The 14,394-nt window shown below is 40.4% G+C and overlaps 1 protein-coding gene across 2 annotated transcripts in view; it reads left to right on the forward strand.

The window, feature by feature from the left end:
- Positions 1-14,394, forward strand: part of casz1 (castor zinc finger 1) — a 171,296-nt gene that overhangs the window by 34,636 nt on the left and 122,266 nt on the right. For both annotated transcript variants that reach the window (XM_080897813.1, XM_080897814.1), the window contains one exon: positions 3,865-3,950. The gene's annotated coding sequence lies outside the window, so the exon portion shown is untranslated. The remainder of the gene's footprint in view (positions 1-3,864; positions 3,951-14,394) is intronic.

Genomic DNA, 14,394 nt, shown 5'->3' on the forward strand with positions numbered 1-14,394 from the left:
TGTACTGAAAAACAGTCATGCCATAACAAATCAAAACCTGTTTCTACGTAATGATCCAGATATTTTAAAAAAACAAAACAACCAAAAAAAGCGTCTCTATCTTAAACACGCACGTCGAATGTTTCTCTGAGCTTTTTGCTTGTTTTTGCTCCTCCTCTTGTCCTGCCTTTGAGTCCAGAGGGGAGAGACTTTGAAACTAAAGTTGGCAGCATTCCTCGGCGGTGACACACGCTGAAGTATCACTTTATTGCTCACTTTTAGAAAACACCAAAAACACAAAGAGCTCAACCAGATGTTCGAGTTCTGCTCTTAAAAACAGAAGTGTAAACACTCGCTGAAAGAAAAAAAAAAAAAGAACTTCCAACTGTTCATTTTTTTGACACGCTGTGCTGTTTTGTGTGCGTGCAGCCTAAAAATTAAAGGCAGACCAGAAAACGAATAATTTCCCTGTTATTGCTACAACCCACTGTGATTGTGTTTCATGGTAGTCGGAAGTAGCAGACCCGTGGGTGTTGAGGAGGAGATCCCTCTGTGTTCCAGCGGTGTCTCAGACAGGCGTGTTACCTCACCTGGTGCTGTGTTTACCTCAGATGGTAGGATTAGGAAGCAGCCATGTGGAAGATACGACTCTAATCCATCGTGCCTTTGCTTGGCACTTAGACATGGCCCTCTGCAACACTTCCGCTCTCCTAAAGTTAGAGCAACGCCCTTAAGGAATGTGAGAAATATCAGCACCGTTTCAAGACTCTTGAGCATGATGCAGCCACGTGGGGTTCAGCTTACCTCGTGGAGGAGGTGGGCGTATGTATGGGTATGGGTGCTGATGATGGCAACCATCAACCAGATAGATTCAGATTTATTGGATGGATCTGGGCATCGTTATTTCTCTAGGCTTGTGCCTGGCCTCTACGGCAACGAGATACTTTCGTTTTCCTTTTTTAAATTTTTTCCCCTCATGTGCACAAAACCCTTTTTCAACGTAGAGTAGCAGATAAGCTGGTATCATGAAAGAAAATCTCTTAGTTAGATAAAATCCTGAATGTTGTCTCTTTAAACTTGCCGACATTGATTAGGCAGTGATAAAAAGCTCATAACCTGCAAGAGGGAAGGCTGACCTCTGCATGCTCACAGTCTGCTGCTGCACCCCAATCTTATATACTATAACTTACTGAGCTTCCACGTTTACAATACTGATATTTTTCTGTCTGGCTGAGTTTCTTTCTTTCTTTCTTTCTTTCTTTCTTTCTTTCTTTCTTTCTTTCTTTCTTTCTTTCTTTCTTTCTTTCTTTCTTTCTTTCTTTCTTTCTTTCTTTCTTTCTTTCTTTCTTTCTTTCTTTCTTTCTTTCTTTCTTTCTTTCTTTCTTTCTTTCTTTTTAAAGAAATTTCAGGCAAAGTTTCATTTTTTTTCTGCAGAGATGGTTTTAAGTATAAATTAATAAAAATAAAATGAAGTGCAGCTGCCCGTTTGTTTAAAAGCTATAATGGCTTTGCACTGAATGATAAATGCAGTTATTTAAGGCCGAAATACTGGCTTGCGATAACTTTGATATCTGATTTTCCTTTTTTTTCACACACAGTGCAAAGGACATAATCAAATCTATAAATGAATATGCATTTAATTTACATGTTAAATGTTTTATTACCATTGAAGAAAGGGAGCTACAGTGTTTTTCTTGTGCGTTTCAGAGGACTTGCCCTTGATATCGTGGCCAAATCACCACCCCAATCACAAATGGTGGAAAGCAAAACTCTTATTTATCCAATGTACTGATAATTAAGCTGTTCTCATTAGTTACATAATTGGAAATGTAATTAGCAATAGTAATAATTATTGCATTTAATACCTTTTCTCTTTTAGTTATCAGGCTCATTCAAGCTGGTAATTAGCAGTCGTGAGAATTCTATACTTTCGTCCTAATTCATTTTGGTCGGCAGTTATTTATAGTGTATTTTATATCAATAAATCATTACCATATCCATTTAGATTTTTCAGTAAACATACAAACACCGTGCTCACTCAAATGTTTGTTTCATGTTTTGTGTAATAACAAAGCAAAACTCTATCTGCATAGTTGCAGTTCTACTTTGCCTTAACTAAGCCTTACAGTGAGACGCCTGACAGAGCTCAGCAGCGAGGTTCCGAAAATGGAAAATCTCATTCATATTTTCCGTAAGGATTTTGATTATGAGCAGTAATGTTGTAACCATCCAAAGCAGACTTACTCTGAGCTACAGCATTGTGAAATGATGGCACGCGCTCCTGTAGAAACCACAAGTCTGTGCGATATCCACCTCGTTTTAACAAAGATGCAGTTTATTCTCTCCAGAGTATGCAGTCGGTTCTGTTCGTTAGCTGTCAAGCAGCCACGGTTTTCAAGATATCGTGCTCAAATTTTGTGTCGTGGTAAAACACGAGCTAATTTAATTTTGGTGAAAATCAGATCAAGGTCAAGTTCACATGAAATGTATAATTTATTTATGGGTCGTCTTCAAATTTCACAACAATATTCTAGGAAGTTGTGGCCTTGAGTACCGGGCTGTTTGCACCCCAGGTCAAAGTTGACCTTGAAAAAACTTTTAAAGAAACCACAATGGGCATCATGTCATCTGAGTGAGCTGTACAACACACGACAACATCACAGCGATTACATAAAATTTAGCAAAATCACACATGGCACGAATATGTCTTAAAATCTCAAATTTGATGCCGAAGAAGTCAGCTAATTCTGCTTCAGTCACATGGCTAAAGATAATAAAATATATAATTTTACTATGTAATGCTTTAAGGTCATAGGTCAAAGTTCAGATATCTGGGTGTTGTTATAAAAGCAGGTTGACGTCAGGATGTTGTAATAAAAACATCATAAAACATCAGTGTTTTAGAACAGCCCTTTGAGGCGAGTCATTCTCTCCGAGTGCGCTTGTTTGCAAAGTCATGGAAAGGACTAAACTAAAAACAGCGTCATCTCTGATCGGTGGACGCCGCTGTTACCATGGAAGTGTCCAAGCCCAACAAACCAATTTAAGAAACTGCCGAAGAGGTGTTTGCAGTCAGGGATGATATTTTGATTTATGCTTTACTACACAAAACACAAAATGCAAATTAGATTCGAAACTACTATTAATATTTAACACTATTATTAACCATATAAACATTATGATAATGATAAGGTTTGATTTTCAATAAAGCTTAAAGATACTGTGGAATCTGGATACTGTGGAATTTGCAATGCATTATGGGATGAGTAATGCCTTTCAAGTAATCATGTAAACAGTCTTGCACCTTGGTCTTTTTTTTTCCCCTTTATTTTTTCTGCATATCAAATCTTTTTATGGTCATGATTCACTCATAGCTGGTTGTCTTGGTTCAAGCCTTTAAACTCTTTAAATCAGGATTTTCGTCAATAAATAAAAACGAATGGGAAGTTCACTTCTGGAGCCAAAGCCTTTAGAAAACGGGGTACTGATGTGCTTGTTTTGTTTGACCGTCATAAAACGAGTTGGTTCCCCTTTATTTACCAAAACCAGCTGCATCGCTGAATGCAAAACTGCTCCACAGAGAGGTTTCTACACAAAAGAGAAAAAGAAGTTGATTTTGATTTGAGAAGTTTGGTTTTAAATACTGTATATTGGACATAAAAACTAAATTTTATATAAACTTTATTGTCCCATAGATTCACACATTTGAGTGACTTGGTGGTTTGAAGATATTAACCTCTACATTCAGTTTGTTATTTGCAACATTGGTAATGGCATCTTTGCTGCAATCTGCGCAAATGCTTTAAATCTCTTATTTCAAAGAAACTACATGTGATGTAAACGGACTATATGTGATGTAAACAGCTGTTTTATGTTTATCTACAGAAATCAGATGGCAGTAGAGTGAGCATCGGCCAGAGGCGATAACTCCTCAGCGGATTAGTCTTCAGCAGACATTATTCAACAGGAAGGTGAGTCTTTAACTTTTATTCATGCACCATTTTTATGTGGTATAGCAAATATAGGTAAAAAAAGAGACTGCCACTGGCTTTCCTCCCTGTCTTTGACAGATCGGCCCATGTGATTTGTAATTCAATTGTATACCAAAAAAAGAAAGAAAAAAAAAAAAAGCAGTTTGCACATTTGTCATTAGTTTTCTGTTTTCTTCAGTGGGAAACAAATTATTGGATAATTGACTTTCGCAAAACACAAAATGTGTCATGCAATGTGCGGTATTGCTGTCTTTGCTCCATGTCAAAGTTGCACCTCTGTTTCTTGGAGCAACTTAATTGTCTCAAACATGCACAAAAGCAGCACGTTCGAGTCATGATACCCCAAGGCATAGATTAATTAAGCTATGAAAACCCATGAGCAGAGAGCATTCAGCAGGTGCCTGTTTGCCTTGGTATGGGACTTGTTTTTGGCAGTGGTGCAGTGGCTCATTATAAATCTATAATTAAGTTACAATTTTATTTGCTTTTTTTTTTTAACATACTGTCATAGGGGATCAACATGGCTTAAACTCTGATTCTGTTAAGTGCACTCTTGGCTATATCGCTGTTATGTCTTTATTCTTCCTCAGGAATTATGCTTTGATAAAAAAATGTGAATGAGAGGCTGAAAACGATACTGTGTGTGTCACTTAGTGCTCGGTATCCCACGCCTCCTGCAGGTGTTGATGTGATTCTTAAAATCTGCTGATTTGTTCTTAATCCAAAGCAAGCTGATTTGCCCACTCCTTTACCTCCTTGTATCTCGGCACATAAACAACCCCCCCCACCCCCTCTCCCCTGCTGGCTGAAAGGATGGTCCTGAGAACCCCCCACAGTTCGACTCATCCCGTGTTGGCCATGTTGGCAGAGCTGGGTGATTGCGATGTAGCGGCTCTCTCAGGCCAACATCTGTTGTTCTGAGTCACCTGCCAACAAAGAGGGAGGGTGAGCTGCACAGTGAGGGGCCTGAAGGAGGGATGAGCAGGTCTGCGGGGGAGAATCCCCGTATCTGCAGGGTGGTCAGACTGAATGAGAGTCACCACCACGGCGGTAGTCTTTGCCAAGAGCTTCCTCAAGCTAACAATGTGGCCTGTGGAGGGGCAGACTAGGCAGGAAATTGAGGTTAACGACATTGTTACATATTAAGCAGGGGTTGGCTGCCTCCGTAGGCAAATCCTTGAATAGTCAAGCATGTTATTATTCACACCTGAAATCTATTAAAACTCACACAGTGTTGGTGGTTCAGTCAAAATATCCATTTTTAGTAATGTAAAAAAACCCACATATTTTTGGTATTGCGCTGGAAAGCTTCCTCAGAGTTTTGAGTTTGAAAATCATAGATTCAAAATAAAAGTTTAAATTAGTTCTCATGTTTCAAGTACCATTATATCTGAGTGACCAGGAGATCACTGCGGTACACTTGAATCTGAATTGAATAATACATCTACAAACTCTCTTCAAGTGAAGTGACTAGTCATCAGTTGTGACTGTTATGAGTGTTTTCACAGGTGGTAATTGTGCACTACAGCACAGGTCTGTGCTTTAGCTTTCATAGCTCAGTCCTTACAAGTGAATCTCCACACTTTCCTTCACTCTTTCCCCCACTGTGCTTTGCCCAGGGGAGAGACGCCTTCTACGTGTTGTAATAAGGGTAGCTGATATAATGAAGGTCATTGTAATCAGAGCTAATGTGCCAAGGAGTCAAGACACTGTAGCTTTATTTGCCAGCAAGGCCCGGCATTTGGTACCCATGGGGATCAGGCTGATAGTGTTATCTTTGCTAACCTGACTCTAATACAGGCCTTGCTCCGCTGTTTGTGTCAGCGTCGGAGCTGAACTTTTCCCAGTGATCCCCTCCATGTGTGGATGGGCATGGATTGGGCTCTACTCTGTTCCATCCTGGTTAAATCCCATCCCAAGGTGTTTGGCTTCTCTCAGTTCACGTTCTGCATTTAGCGAGCAGCGCTCCCTCTCTCTGACTGTCGGACTTGGGAAAACAGGCTGGGCTTCAATGGAATGTACTTGACATAGAAACATTACATTGGCATCTGTTGAGAACTAGCTCGTAAGACATGACCTCTAAATCTAATCCTGTCCCTCAGGATATGCAAATGTCCTCAGCTCAAATTTGATTTGTTTTTGACTGTTCAGGACACGGCCGTTTGTTTATAACCGTTATCTAACACAGCGGCAGGACAAAGCCGTGTTCGGTAGACAGTTTCGATATTATTTTCTTGTAAAAATTTACCTTAAATGTTAGAATTAAAATTCTTCTTTCTTCACCAAGTATTCGGTAGAAAGAGCTGACCTGAAACGAGTTTTAGTTTCAACCAGGAAGTGAAAACTTTATGGTTAATACCGTGTTTAGTTGCAGTTAAGGTTATTTGTAAAACTGACTGAACCGTTAAACATGTTATGCTAAAAAGTTTTTACAACTACAGATTCACAACTGTCTTCTCCATTATTGAAAATTTTACCTCGAGGCTCTGATGTCTGATATGTGACCTGATATTTATCTAGGAAAAAAGAAATACCCCATCCCTACTGGGCATCATCAGCAGAGCTTCAACATTAATTTCCATTTTTCTTATTTTTTTCATAGTCGCCTTTTAAACTTGGTGCTTTCAGTAGCAAACATCAAAGATCCTTTTTCCTATTCATCTGAGCACCTCCTGGAAAAAAAAAAAAGGCTATCCATATCTAACCCCATGAAAGTCCCCTGATCCCATCATTCAAACTTCCAAGCCTCTCTTTGTGGCTTCCTAGAGGACCACGGTGAAATGATCTCTTTTGTTTCGCATCATTAGTTCCATCTGTTGTGCGAGCAGGCCTGTCTGTTCCGGAGCATGGCAACGTGATGGTCGCCAGGGGCGATTGGAGACGCTGCCGTCCCGGTGGCTTGTGGCTCAACCTCTGCCACCACCATTGCCTTGTCCCTGATCCCCATGACACCATCCCATTCGCTTCACAGTTTCTGCTTATTTATTCATACATTTGAGCAGATAATAAAAACGTAAGCTTCGTGTACATGCAGTACTAGTTTACCTTATACACGAGGCCCCTTAGGAGAAGAGTTTGGTTCAGTTGGGACGACATTCATACAATCGTTTGCAAACAACATACAGATTTGAATCTCTATACCTCAAACGCTTAAATGTCCACTGTGTGTCAAAAACGAGCTTTAATAGGTCAGATTTTTGTGCTTATTTTCCTGCAGTCGGGAGTAAATGATGCGCCAAACAGATGTAGCATTTTCTCACAACAAGGAAATATTTTATTCATGATTTACATGAATGATAAATCTTCAGAAAGTCTTAGCGCTGATGGGCATACACAATTTAACATCTGTCTTCCTCAGAATAATTAATCGCTTACCAGAACACTCGGGACTCAGAGTTGGATTTTTCCTCTCACTTTACTTGGTCTAATTACTTCTTTAAAAGCAAAGCTTTCTCTAAAGAAGACTTGAATGATAAACACAGCAGCCGTACGCTCCGCAAAAGGAAAAGTTCAGGAAAGATGCAGGAAACGTCCTGCTCTCGCTTCTTAGTGCCGTGCCTGTAAAACCAAGCAAACCCCACCATACTTAAGACAGAGAAATGTGGCCATACATTCTAATTATAATTCGTAATTCCCAAATGAACATTTCCATAATGTCTCCCAAGTGAATTGCTCTTATCACCATAGTGTGAATGTACAGCACAAGGGCATCCGTGTGCATGTCAATGCGGAGATCGCCAGATAATTTTCATTGAAGATGGAGCCATCAAAGGTCATAGCCATCCGAATGACCTAACCTTGCAATGTAACACCTGGGTGTAAAAGTGGACTCATCCTATCTACTGGGATGGGTGTAATGTACCTCTAATGTATAAAGTGCGGAAATAAAATAAGAGTTATAGGTTGGTGGAGGAGGCTCAGTGTGGGCTAGAGAATACTGTAACTCTATAGGTTGAAATAGCTGTGTTGGTATCACCCGAGGTGACAGGCTATTGCCAAAGTGCTGTATTTGTTGGAACCATTATGAAATAAAGTGTGTGGAAAAGGGCAATATTCAGTTTGAATTGATTCTTGGAAAACTCAAGAAGTGAATATGCTTTCATTTTGATGGTATTACTATGGGCAAAATGTGTTGTGTCAGTTTCACCTCGCCATTACTTTGCTCCATTAAGGCAAAACCGAGTGATTTTATTTTTGCCCAGTCTATTTTCTGTGATAAAATGAAAATCTGAAAGCTTTATTAAGTCTGAGTGACACCTAAAGCTGAGAGCCAACAGGAAAATAAGTCATGTGGGATCTAGTTTCAGTTCATTTTTGCTCAATTCCCATCTCCTGATCAAATACTGCACTTTCCAGTAGGGGCTTAATGGGAGTGTCAAGTTCACAAAGGCCCTCTCTCTCCCACTGACTCCATTACCTGATAACAGCGCTGGTTTTGGCACTTATTTGCACAGTGCAGGGCTAAGCTCGGCTTGTGCCGTGCACATTCGAAGCAGGTTGTAATTGAAGCTGTATTGAGACCATTTTATTAATTTTTACAAATCTTCCCTGCCTGTATTTCCGAGCTACTACGGGCACTAACTCATCTCATTTTCCTTTGTGTACTCTGACTACTTGTGCTGCTCTTTTGAATGCTGCTTCTCTTTAAGCCAAACAAACATGACCACTGGTGTCTTGGGTTCAGGGCCTTTCAAACAACCTTTCAATAAAACAAGATCAGCTGTGAGACATACAGGATCTCACATGCTGGGCAGCCCCGCTGAAAATACCCTCCCTCCTGTTTCAAAGCCATCAGCTTTTGGTTCCCCCAGGAGAGCCAGCATTATCCTGCAGGGTTTATTTAAACTTGTTGGGAAGGTCTTGCCTTTTCTTTTTGATACACTAGGTTATTTGACATTTAGGCGAACCCTGTCACATTTAAAACCTGATTTTATTCGGCTTATTGGTTCAGATTTCAAAACTTTAGTTGCCAATTTCCCAGTAAACGCAAACAGTGGCAGATTTAAGATAGGGGTCGAGTAATGCTGCGCCTGCCGCACTTGCAGCTCGTCCTATGTTTAGGCATAGGATGACTGATGATGCGACGCCTGCGAAGCCTGCCATGCTGCTAGACTTAACATTTTGTGAGAGACAGTAACCTGAAAGAGAGGAGAAGCATGAGGAAAAAGGACGGAAAAAAAGCGACAAATAGGGACAGATGACACAGGCATCTTTTACAGCTTGATAGTGCAGTCCCTGACTTGTTTTTATTGACCTTTTCTATCTACAGTAGAAGATGTGCCACTTAAATAAATGTCATTTGACCATCTTTGGTTTCAGTGTCACACGCTGACATGTGGTATTTTGATAGAATTCATCCGTTTGTGTGGATAGCGTATCCACTTCGGCTGCTGTGTTGCGTCACCTTATATAGGGCTTTATTTCACTCGATGTGGGCACTTTCAGAGCATCCTTAACTGCCTCTTAAATCAACAAACTGGTCAGTCTCAGTGCGTTACTTTTTTTTGTACCACCCTAGGAGGACACTATGCTTTGGCTGAGACATTATTGGACCATTAAATCGCCACCCCTCCCACTCGCAACCACTTTCGGTTCTGTTTTAAGGCTTTGGAATTACGTCCAGGTGGTGGGGGGTTGCAAAAAAGACTGCTGGAAAGGCTACTTATTCTCTTAATGATGTCTTGTCCTTTTTAAAAGTCGTCATCTTCATTCACAAATGGATGACTATAGCAGAGGAGCACCCCGAGGGACTGAGGTCATCCCAACCTCCTTGTCCCAGCAAAGGAAGTTACTGTGTATGAAATGAGGCATGAAAGTTTGCGTTAAAAATTAAATTTGTTGACATCGGGTGGGGGGTAGAATGTAATGGCACATAGTAATTATTATAGGGGTGGATTAGTTAGGCAGGTATTTATGATAAGTTTCCTGCCCATTAGTAGCTGCACCCAGGGAAATGGGGAATGTTTTGTTGCATGCCAAATCTAAATCTCCAACTTAATAGTGTATTTAAAATGTGACACTGTTAGTTTTCACTAAACTGCTGTAAATACTGTATCTTTTTATTCAAGTATACAAAGTTAAAGATGTTTCAAAGCTTTTGAAATTTAAGCCTTTTTTCAGTGTCTGATTTTATGACTAGAGGCTCCTTACTCTGGTGGTTTACACAACTGCTTAACACGGGAAAGATTCCCGGTTCAGTCTTGGGAGGAGATACGAATGCCTTTGGGGGTGTGACAGGAAGGGCATCAGGTGTAAATAAATAAATAAATAAATCTGCCATATCAAACATACAGAGCTACCTGCTGCGGTGACCTCTTGTGAAGAAGAAAGTCCCTTTCATGAGTGATGCAGTGACTAAAAGTTTAGACCAAGGATCATTATTTTTATCAAATACTTTTGAAATATTAGAAGGTTTTTACTAATGCACAGACTTTATACAAACTTGGATGAGTTTTGCTCCTTCGGGTAATTTTTCTGTCCTGTTTAGTAAATAAAAATTTAACTGGAGGAACTTGCTCTATATATTTTCTCATTTTTAGTGCTGTAACTTTTTAGAGTTATGCTTTTTTTGTCCTTTTGTATGCACTGTAGATGTATTTAACTGTGATTTCATGGGAGTATAATAACATAAAAATAACAAATAACAAAACAAAAACAACTGGACATTCAAGATTTTCCCAAATTATATTTGAAAGGTTCACAGAAGTTTGAAAAGTAAATAAGGAGAGCACCTGAAACAATAGTACAGTTTACTGCATGTTGCCTTTTCCTTCAATCCCCGAACCTTTGGACTGCCTACAAGCTCACATCAAGCGAGCGAGGTGTAGTCGGTGATATACATGACACGCGTCTCTAAGGACCCTCTGATTTGTATAATATCCTTCAGACAAGGTCATAGCATTGCCTACATCTTTGAAGATAGAGGAAAGAGAACATGTTCCCCCCTCATTGTGCCTGTGGAATAGAACAAACGTGAGATCACGGTGTCGAGGGGCTTCCACTCTTCAAAGTTGATATGAATCAGACATGAAATGATTTAGATAAAGTGATAGTTATCTTGATTCCCGGCGCCGTCCGTTGAATAGACACGGCGACGCGCGGGGAAGCTGAATGGCTGTGTTTTAGTGTGAAATCCCGGGGAAACGTATCCATCTGGTATATGAATAATTTAGATGGCTGAAGTTGGTTCCTGTTGCTGTTGTGTTTGCGCTCAGCTTTCTCTCTCAGCTCAGCACCCCCACCATCACCCTCCCTCCTTGACATCACTCCTGAGGTTTGTTTGTGATGCTTAAAGGGAAGTTGGGCCACATGAGGAATCGAGGGGAGGAGAGACTCACTTTCCCTCTCTGCTGTGCTTTCTGTGTCTTCTTTCTTTCTTAGATCTACACAAACCTCAGATAAACAGTTAAACACCCGCTGACACACATAGCCTGTCAGCCAGCCAGGCATGTTGCATGTAGGAAACACTCTTCAGATATCGAGACGCTTTGTTTTATATGGTAGACATTGCACACGTTTGAAACTTGTATACACTGGATTCTCTTAATTGAAATCTGATTTTTTTTTTAGTGTTCACTGAGCATCATGGTAATGAGGCTGGGTGTGACTGCAGATGGATATTTATTTGACACATATAAATGGATATTTGGTGGAAGGTCTTCCAATATGGAGCAGTGTAAAATGGATTCAAAGATCTGAATTGTCCCTGCAGCACCAAGCAAAGGCAAACACACGCGTGCACGTACAACAATCACACGTATGCAGAATTTACGGTTTCAGCGCAGATGTACAAAATTGCAATTGTGCACATGCACTTGCATAACAAACAACAGCAACAACAAAACACGTGTTCTGGCAAAAATGTGCAAAAGTGTTTGTGGACAGATAACACACAAACATGCAAATCCACTAATATGCCAGGCCAGCTATACTAATCCAGTCCCTGTCTTTAAGGGAACCAGTCAGGATGAGGAGGGGGGATGGGGGGGGGGGGGGGGGGGGGGGGGCATTGAGGAATAGGAGGAGGGAAAGACAGAGAGAGGGAGAGAGAGGAGGGAGAGGGAGGGAGGGGATGTGACAGGCCCTTGGAATCTCAACCTCTCTCTCCTGGCGCCCGCACTAATCAACCCCTGTAATTTATGCAGAAAATATGATTTATATTTAATTTCACTACACTTGCATTGTTAATTTGAGATGTAATTAACGCGTCGCCACGGCAACTAATTTCTCAATGCCGTAAATTATCACCGCCTTTTCATCAAAATTCAGTTACTTTGGCTCCTGTGTGCAGTGTTGTGATGCAATTAGGTTACCAGGGCAACCCCAAAGTGTTAATTTTCTTTTGTTATATTGCAGCGAGGCAGAAGTTTTTAAAACACAAATCATATTCACTTTTTTAGTGAACAAAGAACTTGGGACTTTTTTTTCTTTCTTTAGTTAAAAAAAAAAGGAGGGAGGGTGGACGCGATGTTGAATGTTGGATACCGTTCTGCCGTTCATGAGCACCGGTATATAACCCTGCACGCTGCTCTTCACAACACTTATATATGTACTGTCGTGACGTGGACTGAGTGATTGCTGAGAATTCTTTGATATTGCGAGCAGGGGCGCTTCAAAGTTGTCCTTTGGGAAAGGGCATGTTTGTCAAAGGAAATCTATATAAATGAGAAATATGTACAAATTTAAGAGAGCTCTCTTTTCTCTCTCTTACTTTTTTTCCTCATACCAATATTCTCTCTCTCACACACACACCACAGCACATTTTCAGTACTCACACTCTTTTTATTCCCCCAACAGTGACTGTGAAATGACTCAATATTTTAATCAACTGTATCTAATTTGCACTCCAACAGAAGATAGGGCCACATGTGTGCTGTTGTTGCCTTTGCTGGCAATGAGTATGCCCACCGGATGGCTCTGAGCCGCCCTGGATTGCCACGCATGGCAGTCTCTGTGGCCCACTCGGTGCGTCCGTCTCCAATCCATCCCCCCTTAGCTAGTCTTCAGTGGAAATATCAGGTCATTGGCTGCTAAGCTGTGGTTAACTGCAAAGGTAATTAAATTTGGGAGCAGGCTTTTTGAATCTTTTTAGCCTCTTCGGTAATACCAGCAGGAATTACAGCGTTTTTTCGAAGCGAGGTGCTATTTTGACACCCTGGCAGAAGGGGGCCAAGTACCAGTGACCGCACAGAGTTTACAAAAGCCAAAGTACCGATTTGCAGGAGACTCTTTAGGGAGACCAAACCCCCCCAAAAAGATGATTTAATTTTTCCAGTTTTTGAATATTACCCATTGTAAGAGAAAGACAAAGCCCTGCATGTCTGGTGTTTAAACTGTGCATAGCAAAAGTGCACTTGCCTTGCTCATCACACTTGTGATAAATACTAGACGATGTGCAGAAATCTGAAAATGCAAAATTGATTCCACTGTCTCCAAACCAGTGATTTGTAACATATTGTCATTAATGTACTGCTGTTTTTTTTGTTTTGTTGGGTTTGTGTACAAAAGTTAGAAGCTTGAGTATCCCTCTTCAGCCTCAAGCAGCTGACAAAGTTATTTGTCCAGTGATGTCAAACTTTCTCTAAATAACAATTAGAAGTCACAATGAGGCTGAACCGCCTAATCAAAAGCAGCATAATAGGACATTAACCTGTCTGGCATGTCTTGCTTGATTAGAACAACATAGTCAAAATATACTTGCTATTGTCCTGGTGGGTGCAAAGTACGGCTGCAAGGAAAGGTCATCAAGGAAGTTTTTATGTAACTCGCTCTGTAAAAACATTACGTTGATTAGACTTGTTTATTTATTCAGGTCCAAAAGAGTATTTGCTTTTGTCGCATTTATTCCCATTTTGCCAGCACAAGGGGCCCTGGAAGACGAGTTACCAAGGAACACAAAATTTTAATTAGTGTATTTTAATCATTCAGGCTTTTCAAGCTAATCCACAGACCCCTGAGAATTCCCAAGATGCAGCTCTGTGCTGCTTTACCATTTATTGTTGAGTCTATTATAATTACTGTTAGCAGGTGGGGGCAGGGAGACGTTTATTATGTTTTTCCATCTTTATTATAATTACCAGAAAAAATGAAAGGATGCTGTTTCATTAAGTTTAGAGATGATGCCATTTTCCCCCTGTTTTCCCCTCAATCTCCTTCCTGCCTTTGTTTCATAAAGCTATTGTACTGGCTTTCATTCCAGGGCTTTCATACGTTGCACAGCTTTATGAGAAAAAAACAACAAAAAGAAACAGATCTTTTATTAAGAACAGAGGGGGAAGATGGTCTTAAAGAACTTAATTTCTGAGACAGTTTTCCTCCCTTTTTTTCTCCTAAATGCAGGCAGTGCTCTGAGAATGAAGTTGACACATCCTCTGAAACACAAATGTTTAATCGAGTTGGACTGGGATCAGAACAGAAATGCAGA

Source organism: Rhamphochromis sp. 'chilingali' (assembly GCF_963969265.1).
Source record: "Rhamphochromis sp. 'chilingali' genome assembly, chromosome: 12".
In the NCBI taxonomy this organism is placed as follows: Eukaryota; Metazoa; Chordata; class Actinopteri; order Cichliformes; family Cichlidae; genus Rhamphochromis; species Rhamphochromis sp. 'chilingali'.